This window comes from Lottia gigantea (assembly GCF_000327385.1).
Source record: "Lottia gigantea unplaced genomic scaffold LOTGIsca_130, whole genome shotgun sequence".
Taxonomy (NCBI): domain Eukaryota; kingdom Metazoa; phylum Mollusca; class Gastropoda; family Lottiidae; genus Lottia; species Lottia gigantea.
Genome location: NW_008707426.1, coordinates 620629 through 634988, shown reverse-complemented (window position 1 = coordinate 634988; position 14360 = coordinate 620629).

Below are 14360 nucleotides of genomic sequence, written 5' to 3'. Positions count from 1 at the left end.
TTTATATTCGTCTATATGTATCTTGTGTATACAAAAAATTCCAATGAGACGTCTGACAAAAGTAGAATACAGTTAAAGTAGATTAAAGCGACATTCCGCTCCTTTGTAGGTGATTTTTTTTTTTGCTCAAATTTGTGAAAACTATACACCAAAAATGTAGAGAAATGTGTCCCTTAACGCATCTGAAAGTTTTAACTAAAATCCAGCCGTTAATTTTTAAGCGCCAAAACATTTAAACACATTACGTAAGGTTTTTAAGTTCGTTATGGGTTTTGGAAGCTGTTAGAAAACTAGTGTACGGATTGGAGTATAATAAACGCCTGTAGAGATATATGCCCCCTACGTATGCTAAAGGTTTCAGCTAATAATATCAAGCCATTATAAAACCAAACACCAAAACTAGGTCCAACAATTAGTACTCTCCATTTTAAATTAACCCTTTTAAAAGAAATACAGTTTGATTAAGAAGATATTTTCAGGTATAACTTACGATGTTTTTGATAATGAAAACGTAATTAAAAAAGCGGAATAACAGTGTTAAAGATAGTTAATATTTTCTGCCAGTATGTTTCAATTTCAAATTTTCAAGTCATAGTAACACGACAATGTTTTATATTGTAAAATAAAATGTAAATTGCCAAAACCCCGAATTCAGATCCAGAACTAAAAAAAAAGCCTAATCTCTCTAAAACCATTTTGCGAGTAATTCATCCTGACAATATTTTCATTCGAGACAAGTAATGCAGATTACAGAGATAATCAACATCTAGTCGTAATTTTCCACCACCTGCACGCACCGATATTACTGCGGAAGCTTATGAACTAAAAAACCTAATTCACTCATGGAATCTCAATAACCTAACGTATACTTCTACAAGATAGGAGGTTGTCAGCTACATCAAGAAAGTTTGAAATATAACTTCACTGTCAGTGGTGTATCACATTGTGAAATCACACCCACCGGGTGTCACGGTGTCAAGGGTCAATTAAAGGGACAGATTCGACATTTTGGGGTGTTGATGTGGGTCTTAAATACATACGTAAATAGTCTTCAGAAGTACTAGAAATGTAGAGAAATCGCACAATTTCTTCCAAAAATACATCGAACTAAAAATTTAACTTTTTCTATATATGTCTTTTCTATATACGACAGTGTATAAGAAAGACGAGTCGTCATTTTAACTGTCAAATGCGGATAAATTTGGACACACATTGATTTGAAAGCTTCGACGGTGAGCTGTGAACACCATAACTACTGATTACCTTGGCTAAACAATTCCATAAGACTAACACTAAGACGACACTGTCGCTTTAATATCGTTTTAAAAAGCCAACATCGAGTTCTGTCCACTGTCAAAGAAGATCATTTGACGGTAATATCCCTTTAACAATTCAAAAGTTGTTTTCCTATTTGTGACAGAATAGCTATTAACCATTAGAAATTTGAGAGGTTTCTTCAATCAATGTCTGGGTTTAAATCTCAATGCGGATATACAGTTCTTATGCAATATTCTAATTCTATCTATCCCAATCATATCTTGAATATGAAGGAACACATCAGTGTTATAATCTTTAATTGATATTTAAAAATAATTTTAGCGACGTTTTAATTCACACACAAGCAGTGGCGGCGCCAGTGGGGGTACAGCAAATTGGTTTGCACCCAAATTTGTCCGAAACATCTGCCTCTATTCCAGCCTCTGATGGAGAATTTGACAACAGTTGTATCCTTCTCAAAACTAGCTTTCAGAGACTGGAATAAGACGATCTTTCGGTCTACCCTATAATATATGTTACAATGCACCAAATGAAACCAATTTTTCTACAAAATTTCTTTGGAAAACCCTCTCAGACGCTCCATAAGAGGCTTGCGACTATGACACCTTAACAGAGTTGCCGCATTTTGAACTGTCTCCCCCCACCCCGCCCCTTTGGCTCTGCCATTGCCTCCACTGGTCTAGTTGTGCCACTGGATGTATGTACGAATATATCGAACAAATCATTCAATCAGCAATACACGTAATTAGCTATAGAAAATCTTGACCACATATATCGAATATTCAACTAATCAACACCTAGTGTTTGGTCGAACACAATTATCGAACACACCCTTGAATCAATAGTTAAAAAAAGTCTACAAGAGCATACCGAACACAGGGCTAATTAATCATTGTATTTACGTGGAAATATAATTATCAAATTATCAATCCGACTGTTATTAATTATATATAGAATTGCTTGAACAGCTAATCGAACAACCATTTAATTGGATGATGGTGTGTTCTATAATTTTATCATGTAATTAACCAATCTCAAGACACAAGAAAATTAACAGCTTCATGACTCTACTTTTGTACCGGAAGTCTACATATGTACCCGAAGTCAACTGTTGTACCGGATGTCTACTTTATTCAGGAAGTGTACAAAGTACCAGAAGTCAACTATTGTATCAAAAGTCTACATAAGTACTAGATGTCAACTGTTGTACCGGATGTCTACTTTGTTCAAGAAGTGTACAAAGTACCAGAAGTCAACTATTGTACCGGATGATTACTTTGTTCAGGAAGTGTACAAAGTACCAGATGTCAACTGTTGTACCGAATGTCTACTTTGTTCAGGAAGTGAACAAAGTACCAGAAGTCAACTGTTGTACCGGATGTTTACTTTGTTCATGAAGTGTACAAAGTACCAGAAGTCAACTGTTGTACCGGATGTTTACTTTGTTCATTAAGTGTACAAAGTACCAGAAGTCAACTGTTGTACCGGATGTTTACCTTGTTCATGAAGTGTACAAAGTACCAGAAGTCAACTGTTGTACCGGATGTTTACTTTGTTCAGGAAGTGTACAAAGTACCAGAAGTCAACTGATGTACCGGTAGTCAACTGGTGTACAAGAAGTCAACTAGTGTACTAGAAGTCAACTATTGTACTAGATGTCAACTATTGTACTAGAAGTCAACTGTTGTACTAGAAGTCAACTGTTGTACCAGATGTCAACTATTGTACCGATGTATGATGTACCCAATGCCCGACTCAAGGCGGCAGATACCTGCAGTAGGTGTTCAACGTCATTCCATAGTGGAAAGCTGACATCTATGTTTGTACCGGAAGTTTACTTGCTGACTCTGTTGTGCCGGATATCAACTTCTTTTCTAGCTTAATCTTCTAATGCTCGACACATTGCCGATTGTAATCTCTTTATTTATCAAAAAAATGGAAAGATAATAATCTAGACTAAAAACTGCTTTACATCTGAGTAATTTGTAGGATATGATAAAAAGTAATACTATGGCGTGACTGAGAGCGTTTTGATAAAACAAATTATACAGTGGACTAAAATAAACGTAAAAACTTCTATCAGTGCGCTTTTAAAGGTTTATCAGTTTCTCTCTAGTGTGCTTTAGAACAACTATAAACATCCTGGTATATAGGGATAATATTGCCTATGGTAGGTGTCGACATAAAACGATCTCTAACAAAGAATATCAGCCAGTCCTCAGGGGCCTAACTAATGAGTGGGGCAACCGTGGACTTCAGTATATTGGCACATTGAATTGACTATGATAGGGCCCTAACATAAGTTGTAAACCATTTTATAATAGTGATACCTTTTAGTTACTTACTTTGGTCCATTTTTTATTCTGGGAGCGGGGGCTTGTGGACTTGGTTCAACCAGTACTTGTGGTCGTTGAGCCACTGCCAGTCCCACGTTTTAACGGTACTATGAATGGTCGGTTATAGTGCGGATATTACATCCATCATACCAATAATATCAGTTATTACCAACAAATCTAATTCTAATAAATTACTATATAGCGTGCTGGCTGGGATTTAAACTCTCTCAAGAGCTCAATTTACACACCATTCTCTTGCCTTCACTGCTCCCTATCAGTACTAGGGATGTTTCGCACGACTATCAAGATGGTGACTTCGTGTCATTGACTCACGACTTAATTTCCAACATGGCGACTTCGCGTCATTGACTCAAGGCGTTATTTCAAACATGGCGACTTCGTGTCATTAACTCAAGACTTAATTTCAAATATGCCGACTTCGTGTCATTGACTCACGACTTAATTTCCAATATGGCGACTACGTGTCATTGACTGACGACTTAATTTCCAATATAGTGACGGCTAGTTTTAAAGGGGTTGTAAACTGGTTTTCTAAACTTTTTATGTGTATCGGAGACACTGATAGCATTAATTTGCACCTTTCCCATTTTCATTCCGACGTCTGTGGTTCTTGCAATTCCACTCAAACTAACGCGTTTTATGACAAAGTCGCTATGTTGGAAACTGAGTCGCAAGCCAGCGACACGAAGTCTCCATGTTTGAAATTGAGTCGTGAGTTTATGACACAAAGTCACCAGATATAGATATAAGTCAACTTTAATACAATATTTATCTATAAACGATGATAAATTAGAATTAAATGAAAATGGCCACCTTAAAATTGCAGTGAGTCTCTAGTATTTTCAAATTCAAAAAAAATTTTACTTTACCGGCTGATGGAGCTCAATTTCAGCTAACTGTACAGTCATCTAAATATATACTTCGCCAGCTGATGGAGCTCAATTTTACCTAGCTGCATAGTCATCCGCCAGCTGGTGGAGCTTAATTTGAACTTACTGTATAATCGTCTTAATATTTGCTCAAAATGCTGATATAGAGCTCAATTTCTGCCATTTGTATAGTCATATAAATATTTACTCTTTACTGATAGAACTTAACTTCAACTATCTGATGACGTCACTGTGTTCCCGATACACTGAAGAAAGGTCAAAGCTTTATTACTTTATGGAGTTTGTCAAAACAATCATTGTGATTTATGCAAAAAGGAGGAATTACTAAAATATTAACAAAAACTGACAAATCTGTGTACAAAGGGATTAAGAATGATCATTTTGCATAAAAAAAAATTCGTTAAAACAGAGAAAAAAGAATTTTTAAAGATGAGTTCCCTTATTGTTATTTATGAAAATGAAAATTCTAATACTTATATTAACAGAAAGTACAGGTGTTCTAATGACTTGGAAAAATATCAGTTTGTCTCACATTTCCATAATTAATTCATAATTAGCTAAATTAGAAGAGAATTACCAGCAGAATTCCAATGAGTGACCGATCATCAAGAAAGTCTTTTTATGTTTATCCAGACTGTAAATACATGGGCATATATGTTTGGTTAAAACTCTTATTGATATGCAATAAGAATATAATGATATGATTAATAATACATGATAATTCATTAGAAACACCAATTAATCAAATGATTTGCTTAATTTGACTCTAATAAGGAAATCCATCTTTAAGCAAATCACATTTCTGCTTTGGATGTAACAGATTGTATTTTCAAAGTGAAATAAGATTTCAAAAAGGTCAATTTAATTCACCGGAGTCGATCTGCTGACAAAAACAGACCCCGGGGAAATAAATCTCTAATACAAGTTTAAAATATCTCTTAAACTGTCAAACTAGCAGATTTCATTTACAGTTGTTACATTTTCAAACAAACGAGTTGAGACGGAATAGAATTTTACTCCCCACTGTTCTGAATGTGACATTCGTGACTTTCTAAGACAAACATGACCTTGGAATAACTGCAGTGGCGCCATCCTCCTGGGGGTGGGGCAGACTAACTCAATGGGAAAAATGAAATAAAATGAATGGAGTCTTACATCCTAATGTTCTGAACCTTATGGGCTTATGAAGACGGGCAATGTACAGTAAGGGTAATTTTGCCAGGACAGTGGCATTAGCCTATTCGATTTCCAACTGTATAACAGGGATCTTTAACGTACACAGCCTGTAGCACACGGGGCCTCGGCTTGTTGTTCCATCCGAACGACTAGACGCTTTGTACATGTCAGTCCCTCCGATCTGCATAACTGACAAGGGGAAACCGGGTTGAAAAATCCGAAGGCATCATCTCAACCTGTGCCGGGATTGAACCCTGGATCTTCAGTTAATGACGACCCCTCCCCCCACCCCTCGTAAAAAAAACAACAATCATGGTTTTTTGTCAGAAATAAAGTGGGGATACAAGTGGAGGTACAGAACCATTTGTTAACCCAGTAACCTGTAAACCCAGTAACCCGTAGAATGACCAGTCTAGGACTAGCCAGATAGACTTCTCAGTAACTGTAAAATGACCAATCTCGGACTAGCCAGATGGACAACCCAGTAGAACGCCCGTCAGGCTAGCGAGCTGGACAACCCAGTAACCTGTAGAATGGCCGATCTCAGACTAGCCAGATAGACTTCCCAGTAACCTGTAGAATGATCAGTCTCGAACTAGCCAGACCGACAACCCAGTAACCCGTAGAATGACCGGTCTCGGGCTAGCCAGATGGACAACCAAGTAACCTGTAGAATGTCCGGTCTCTGACTAGCCAGATGGATAACCCAGTAACCTGTAGAATGACCAGTCTAAGACTAGCCAGACCGACAACCCAGTAACCCGTAGAATGACCGGTCTCGGGCAAGCAAGATGGACAACCAAGTAAACTGTAGAATGTCCGGTCTCGGACTAGTCAGATGGACAACTCAGTAACCTGTAGAATGACCGGTCTCGGACTAGCCAGATGGACAAACCAGTAACCTGTAGAATGACCGGTCTCGGACTAGCCAGATGGACAACCCAGTAACCTGTAGAATATCCGGTCTCGGACTAGCCAGATGGACAACCCAGTAACCTGTAGAATGACCCATCTCGGACTAGCCAGACCGACAACCCAGTAACCTGTAGAATGGCCAGTCTCGGACTAGCCAGACCGACAACCCAGTAACCTGTAGAATGAACGGTCTTGGATTAGCCTGATAGACAACCCAGTAACCTGTAGAATGACCAGTCTCGGACTAGCCAGACCGACAACCCAGTAACCTTTAGAATGAACGGTCTTGGATTAGCCTGATAGACAACCCAGTAACCTGTAGAATGACCAGTCTCGGATTAGCCAGACCGACAACCCAGTAATCTGTAGAATGAACGGTCTTGGATTAGCCTGATAGACAATCCAGTACCCTGTAGAATGACCCGTCTCGGACTAGCCAGATGGACATCGGTCGAAGAATGATCGATTTCGGACTATCGCCTCTCAATCATCTATTCATTAAATCCATTAATACATCTTCCACATGAACCTTGATCTCCATCCCCAAGGGATGTCTTCACATTCACTGACCAGAACGGTATTTGATGACTACAAATAACAAAACAGAGGCGGATCTGTGCTCGGGTATCTCTGAGTAATCTGACTCGGGAATATCTGACATGTAACATTTGAAATAAAGGTTAAAAGAATATTACCTCTTAGAATGGACATCAAATTTAAAGTCTCAAACTTGGTCAATAAGTGTATATATTCATCAGTTAGACATCAGCATGTTTGAAAATTACTTAGTTTAATGAATTATTACTTAGTTTTATAGATTTATTAGATTATAGAGAGATTCTGTTGTATAGTTATGACACCAGGTAGTATAACTTTAAAGCCTCTAAGAGGAAGTTACGTAGGATTATAAATACCACAAAAAATGCATGCAACACTTTCTTAGGTTAATAAATTACAGAATTATACCCTTAAAGGTTAACTGGTCGACATGGGACTTTATAAAGAAACTTAAAGAGCACAAGTTAGTTTCATCAAATTAGATTAAAGAACTATATCTTTATGGTGATCAACTAGGAGGCAAAACTCCCTTTATTTCATTAAAAGGGATGGTAAAGAGGTTTTTCTAAAATTTCCATGTGTATCGGGGACACTGGTGGCAAAAGAAATACGTGTTTCATGACGTCACTAATCGCAATATGTATTACACGTACTAGCATATTTTGCGATAAGTGGCGTAATCAAACACCTTAGTTTTATTAGCAGGAACCGCAGATGTCTGATTGAAAATTGGAATGGTGCAAATTGATGCGAGCAGTGCCCCCGATACATATACAAAATGTTGAAAACCTCTTAATAGTCCCTTTAAGCTGATAATAATGGATAGAATTGCCGTTATAAATTCAAGGTTAGACGATACTAAACATGGATCAGTATCGTAAAAAACACATTCTGTACGTCAATCTTTGACGGAATAGATCAAGGGGTTTCATCTCTTCAGAATAAACTGGTCGACATGGAGGCCATGTTAATTAAGTTAGCCAGAAAGAACCATAAAAAGACCAGGGAGTCAATAACGACCATAATAACTTGATGCTGTTCTGATAGGTTTATTATGCCAAACTAAAATAAGAAATTTTGTAGCCAGTCATAATTATCATCAGTGTCACGCGATAATTTTATTGTCTTCCAGATTGACCTTTGACCTATACTACTATAGTTTGAACCTTCATACAATGTAATTAAAATTAGACCAAACTACCGTTCCGGTTTTTATTAGCTTTTATTTCTAATATACCCACTACAGTTAGTGTTTAACGACAATCCTTTTACAGGTTCGTCAATTTAACTGTTTGACCTAACCTTATTAACACCGCTTCACAGAATGTCAGCTTTGGAGGGGATGGAAATTTGATTGGTTAAAGCAGGCGTCATAAAGTTAGGTCAAAAGGTCAATTTGAGTCTTATCTTATCTTTGTTTGGATCGTACGCTAGCGAATATAGCCAATCAGATGCCTCGGTAGAAAGACTTATTCATGAGTATCTAATCAAATCGCTGCATCGACAAACCACTGTGGCACAAGAAAGACGGTTATTGCAGTCAGGGTATAAGACGAAGTTCTAATAGCTTGACATTGTAAAGAACTATAAATCTAAATTATCTAATTAAAAAAAATAAATTTAATAAATAAAGTGATATTTTACGAAAAAAAATACAGCAAAAAAAACTATGTATGGTTCTAACATGGAAATAACACACACAAACGTAGTTCAGAGTCATTTTGAACCACTACTTCGACATGCTAAGTCAAATTTTAAAAAAGACTATAAGCTTTCAAATCACATTTAAAAACATATCTAATCCTTAAAAAATGATTTGATGGATAAGTTGCAATATTATAACCTTTATCAAAATTCGACATATTAGGAATCGAGAAAAAGATTCAAAATGGTTGTAAACTACTTTCGTGTGTGTTATTTCCATGTAAAAACCATACGTAGTTTCGTCTGCAGTAAGACGACATAACAGAATCGACCACAATGGTGAAGCTTGTTTCTTGAATCTGCAAAAAAGCTTACTTCCGGTACATTTGCTCTTGAAACAACAGTAAATTGGGCGCCATCGTTATACTACTATGTCACCCTTGGACCTTACATTAGTCCAATAAGGTACAGAACAGTGGGATATATAAACTCTATTTCATTTCATTTGAGCAAATAAAGTATAGAACAGAAGGATTTTTTTCAACTTGTGAAAATGCGGTCAAAATCTTAAAGATGGATTCCCTTATTTTCATTGAAAATGAAAATTCTAATACTTATATGGATGGAAAGTATATGTCATTTAATGACTTGGAAAAATACCAGTTTGTCTCACATGCCCATAATCAACTAAATTAGAAGAGAATAACCAGCAGAATTCCAAAGAGTGACCGATCAAGAAAGGTCAAAAAGTCTTTTTTTTATCCAGACTTTATATACATGGATATTTATGATTGGTTAAAACTCTTAATCATATGCAATAAGAACATAATGATATGATTAAGAATACATGATAATTCATTAGAAACACCATTTAATCAAATAGTTTGCTTAATTTGACAAATAAGGAAACCCATCTTTAAACAATAATTCTATTTATTCTATGTGGCAAATTCCAGAAAAAAATCAGCCAATATGCGTTCGTGCAGATCATCATTAGTTTCGTTACAGAAAATTGCCGAGGTGTTTCATTTTAATGAATCGTAAGTAGATCTAATTGTTTACATGCAAATATCACCACCCGGGAACAATTTACAAAATAACGAAGTATATTAAAGGGATTCTAAAAAAGTTTTTAAATTCTTTTACGTGTTTCGGGGGCACCGATAGCATCAATTTACACCATTACAATTTTCAATCAGACATCTGTGGATTCCTGCAATTCCCCTAAAATTAGATGATTTGTGACGCCACTAATCACTTTGGGGAGGGTGGGGGGGGGGGGGCTTCTTTGATGAATCATAATTTGGGATTTGTATGTCTATCCATAATTATCCGCGTTTGAAAGTCAAAAGGACGAGTCGCTTTTTTAAGATTTGAAGATCTGTTAATGTCACGTCAAGTGTATACATTAGACAATATCATTCTGTATCACTATCACTTCGACTACGCACAGCAACGACGAAAGATGCCTGGATGTCAGAGACTATATCAACAAGACGTTCAACTTTCGGATACCCCAAATTTTAAACAGAAGATAAGCTTGTGACGAAATAAATACAAAGTAAAATTTCTTGTTTGAGGCAATTCTGAAGAAATTTTTCTGGTTTTGTACATTTCTGGTATTTCTGAAAACTATTTAAATAATATTCAAGGACCGAAAATAGCTTTAGATAATGTAATTCTAACCAACTGTGACTGAGTCCTTCTCACGGGCTAGTAGTATGTCTATATCGACTAAAAGTTGATTGGGGAGAAGTCAAGGCTATATTAGTTTACTGTATAGTATCTATATAGTCGTGTAAGACACTATAACGTGGTTAGATATCGGATTGATCAACACTTCGTCACGCTACGGAAAAGTTAGAACTTTGGTAGTCCAAGACGAAAGTTTATCCGTGTTTGAAGACAATCTCTAGATGAATTGTCTGCTCAGTGACAAATCGATTCCGAAAAATGTTTTGAGAACAATTTAAGGTAGGTTAACTGTTATCTTTCAATTTTTTCAATCCTTTTTTGATTTTATTTTTAACATTTTATATAATTCTGTCAAATTAACGGTTTAACATAAATTTTGAAAGAAATTTATTCTGATCATGAGTTCGATTTATGTGATTGTTTAACTACTTAAAAGAGGTTTTCTATGTTTTTTTATATCTATCGCGGACATTGACAGCATCAATTTACACCATTAGAATTTTCAATCAGACGCCTGTGGTTCCAACAATTCCACTAAAACTAAGTGTTTGGTGACATCACTAATTGCAAAATATGCTATATCACATAAAACCCTTCGCGATTAGTGATGTCATCAGTTGATCAAGATTACATATGTTAGTTAGTTTACAGGTAGTTGCAGCATATCTATAGTGTTTTCAACCCGGTTAACCACTGTTAGTGATGCAGGTCGGAGGGGCTGACATTGAAAAAGCGTCAAATCGTTGGGATAGGGCAATACACCAAGGCCCCGTGTGCTACAGACTGTTAATTTTCCCTCAAAAAAATAAAATAAAAATATGGAAATAGAAATAAAATTAGTCTTAGTGCCTCTGTTATGGCAAAATTTCTGTCATTGCACACTGCATGTCGTTGCCCGTCTTCATCAGCCCAAATTGGCGCAGATAAGAAGGATGTAAAACTCCATTCGTTTCTTTTTCATGCTCAACATTTGGTTGATAAGAGCAAATCTGTCATTGGTGATAATTTGATGTAAATAATGTTCAGTAATTTTATTTCATACAGCCAGAAATTATTTGAAAATCTTTAATACTAATTATAACACATATTTAAAAAAAAATATTAAGAATAATAAAAAGACGGTTTGGATCGCGGCGTTGGGGAGGGCAGATATATTTGATTGGCTGGCGGTGTCATCAAACAGACGTATGTACTGGGGGGCCGTCTTTAGACCCCTAACTGAAGTGACTATATTAGAATTAAAAGCTAATAATAAAAAAAAAACGTAACAAAAGTTTGCCTTTATTTCAATGATACTAGTGTATACTAGACTTTATATTTCATAACTTTTTTCAAATTATTTATAGGGAAAAAAACGTCATTGAATTAAAAAATATCATTATTGTCATTATTACGGCGTCATTATTAATGATATTTCAAATTCTAAATGTCAATTCAACAATATTGGACAATAACCAGCATAATTAACTTATATTAAAGGGCTTGTAAAGAGGTTTTCTTAATTTTCTATGTGTATCGGGTACGCCATTTTGAACAATTCCAATTTTCAATCAAACGTCTTATGGTTCCTGCAATTCCACTAAAACTAAGTGATAGATGACGTCACTAATCACCAAACACTAAGTTTTTGTGGAATTACAGGAACCACAGACATCTGATTGAAAATTGGAATGATTCAAAATGATGCTATCTGTTTACCGATACACAAAAAGAATTTAGAAAATCTCTTACCAATCCCTTTAAACTACCGGAGATACGTTTCAGCCATTTCATTTTATATCCTATGACGTGTTGTAGGGTAACATGGAGAGTATGCACCCCCTAAGAATTCGATTTCGAAATAAAAATGTGAATTTTGTTAAATGATATGTACAGCTTCGATCTTGATAACTAAAATTCTATTAATAATGATTTTATATAGCAACCACTTTACTTATTTTGAATATGAAAGGACAACCGTCAACGCATTGAGTGATGATACGAGGGCGACAGGCACCAAAGCCCTATAACTGTTTTGTGAACAGATGAAAAAGAAATAGTTAAAAACAAGTGAGGCTGAAACGTCTCAAGGACACTTATGTCTGGAAAGAAGATAGTGATATTGTTTTTCAAATAAAATTCAAATTATCAAAACTTACGACGCACATTCCAAATATTGGTTGAAAACTGGTGGAAATCGTTTGTTATCTGTAAGAATTTCAGCAGTACCTCAAATTAGCTACAAACATAGTTGGATGTTAGTGGGGATTACGAGATTAAAGGGACAAGTATGCCATTTTTTCACCAATCAAACTTTAGTCTCAGAAACGGGAATTTTTTTAGCTAAGCCAATCAGTTATAGTGTTCAAAGTTCACCGTCGAAATTTGATCCTTCAAATCCATGTGTGTCCAGAATTGAATGTTAAAATGACGACTCATCAAGTAAACATACTCTGTGATATATAGAAAAGACATACATAAGAGTAAAGTATAGAGAGTAAAATTCCTAGTTTGAGGTATTTTTAATGGAATTGCACGATTTTCGTATATTTCTAGTACTTCTGAAGACAATTTACATATATTCTACCCCCCAAAATGGCGCATCTGCACCTTTAACACGGACAGATGAAAACGCCATCTGATTATTAACCTTAGAGTAATTCCAATGATGCACCTTGACCCGAGAGACATACTCCCCATGCCACCTATTTCTCATCCCGAAGCCATAATGACGCTCATAGAACTATTCAATCTAGATAGATAATGGTAGAATCTAGACGAGCATTCGGGAAGTAAATGAAGATATAATAAAATGTAAAATCCGTACAAGCGAGACAATTCCGTTAATCAAAATCTCGTCCAATTTATGGCAAAATGGAGAGTTAAAGCTGTAATTGTTATACATTGTGGGTGGGACAAGTAGCCAGCCAGACAAATTGATATAACAAACATCTTGCATCACTAAACTTCTTCCCTGAATAGAATCAGGAATGTTATGTAGATTATACAATTTCCGGTATCCGGTTTTTCTTTATAAATAGAAATTAGAATTATATGAGGCTTCTTTTATTGACGTCTTGGCTCTGAAAAGAACTCTGGCGTCTAAATCATTTTCTATGGTTTAAACAATAAGCATATGCAATTTTCAATATAGGCCTACATACAAATTTATGGACATTTATAAGGAAATTTAGGTATGGTGTAGACAAATCCAGTCTCCTTCATTAAAGGTATACTACCTCTTAGGATGACCAATAAAATGAAAGTTTTAAACTTCTAAAATGAGTCTTTGTTCATCAGACGACTTACCTGGTGTCATAACTATACAACAGAATCTCTCTATAATCTAATAAATCTATAAAACTAAGTAATAATTCATTAAACTAAGTAATTTTAAAACATGCTTTGAAGCACCATTTTGGGGGGTTGATTTTAATCTTGAATATATGTAAATAGTCTTCAGAAGTACTAAAAATGTACGAAAATCGCATAATTCCTTCAAAAATACTAACTAAGAATTTTACTCACTTTTTCTGTATATGTCTTTTCTGTTATATCACAGAGTATCTTAGATTGACGAGTCGTCTTTTTAACATTCAATCGCGGATAATTCTGGATACACATGGACTTCAAAGCTCAAATTTCGACGGTGAGCTGTGAACACTATAACTGATTAGCTTAGCTAAAAAATTCCCGTTTCTGTGACTAAGATACGATTGGTCCAAAAAATGGCGCACCTGTCCCTGACTTGATATATTGTGTTATATAGAGATTCTTTTCTTTTGTCATGGTACCTGGTTAGTCTGATGAATATATAGTTCGGTATGCTCCAGTCGATTCACAGAAAACTGCCATTGTACTAAGCAAT